The sequence below is a fragment of the Myotis davidii genome, unplaced genomic scaffold (assembly GCF_000327345.1).
Source record: "Myotis davidii unplaced genomic scaffold, ASM32734v1 scaffold1674, whole genome shotgun sequence".
Classification (NCBI taxonomy): Eukaryota; Metazoa; Chordata; class Mammalia; order Chiroptera; family Vespertilionidae; genus Myotis; species Myotis davidii.
In genome coordinates, this window is record NW_006285043.1 from 9,919 (window position 1) to 11,101 (window position 1,183).

At 50.7% G+C, this 1,183-nt stretch overlaps 1 long non-coding RNA gene across 1 annotated transcript in view; it reads right to left on the reverse strand.

The window, feature by feature from the left end:
• LOC107181785 overlaps positions 1-1,183 on the reverse strand; it is a 5,101-nt gene that overhangs the window by 1,613 nt on the left and 2,305 nt on the right. The window contains exon 2 of the long non-coding RNA XR_001512492.1: positions 294-296. This is a non-coding gene — a long non-coding RNA (uncharacterized LOC107181785). The remainder of the gene's footprint in view (positions 1-293; positions 297-1,183) is intronic.

Sequence of the window (1,183 nt, forward strand, 5' to 3'; positions counted from 1 at the left end):
GGAGTCCTGGCCCTATTAGTCCCATTCCCTGAGTGTAAATCCTTCAGAGCCTGGAATTTTCCCTCAGCCTTCCGCTTTCCTTTGTTAACCTACCAGGATATTCTCTCTTCCAGTGCCCCTACTTCCTACAATAGGCATACTAATTCCTTCCTACTTTGCTGCTGGCCTTTTCTTTCCTTTTTCCATTCCCCTTCTCCTTTTGTCTTGGTGCCCGTTTCTCTTAATGCAGCTGCCTCTGCCTTAGTCATTCAGTTGTCCTGCTTCTCCTCCAGGGTGTCCCTATTGTTAAAGACTTTCTGGGCTACCTCTATCAGCTGTGACAGATTCATTCCTCCAAATCTTTCTAATTTTTAAAGTTTCTTTTTCTAACTGCTGCCTTTTAAGCCCCCCTCCCACCCCTCGAACCCCCAACAGAACACAGTGAAAAGCGTCCGAGGAGGCCTTGGGTCACATTGGGGTGCAGGGAGGCACAAGGAGGCACAGGGAAATTTCCGTCCTCGCGCCTACTCAAAATAACCCCTCAGTAGATGAGAGGCAATTACAACCCCGGTGAGCAGAGGGCTCCTGAGATGATGGGTGGAAGCCTGATAGGTGGAAGCAGGGAGCTTGGCGCAGGTTACCAGATGACCAGTGGAGGTGCTCCCGCCACAGGGGGAGAGGCATTTTCATCTGGCAGCCCTTTTCTCTCTCTTCCCACTGGGAAAAAGCGCTTGCCTCCAGCCAGCAATGGTGGTATGGTGGGGGCCAGCAGCCCTTAGCTGGCCAGGGGAAATACGCCCTGCATGTTACAAAGCGCTCCTGTGGCCATGGGTTGGTTACCAGGCCCCTGCCATCATACCTGTCCCTGTGACAGAGAAGCAATTAGGCCTCTCCCAAGGGAGTGCACTGGAAGGGGATATCAACCCCTCCTCTGCTAGCACTAACAGGTACCGAACCCTTTCAGTACATTTGACCAGCTTCATTCCAGCCAACCTTTACAGATTCTAGGGCCCATTGTCTTCCTTTAACCAGCAAGCCAAATGACACTGACCTGTATTATTTAATTCAGCACAGGCAGGGGGAAGGGCCCATAAAATCTCTGCCCTATGGAACTGTGAGCCCCACCCGTAAATGTCCCAATCAGACTAGAAAAGCCACAAATACCTTTTAAATCTACCCCAGAATTCAAAAATTTCACCCTAAC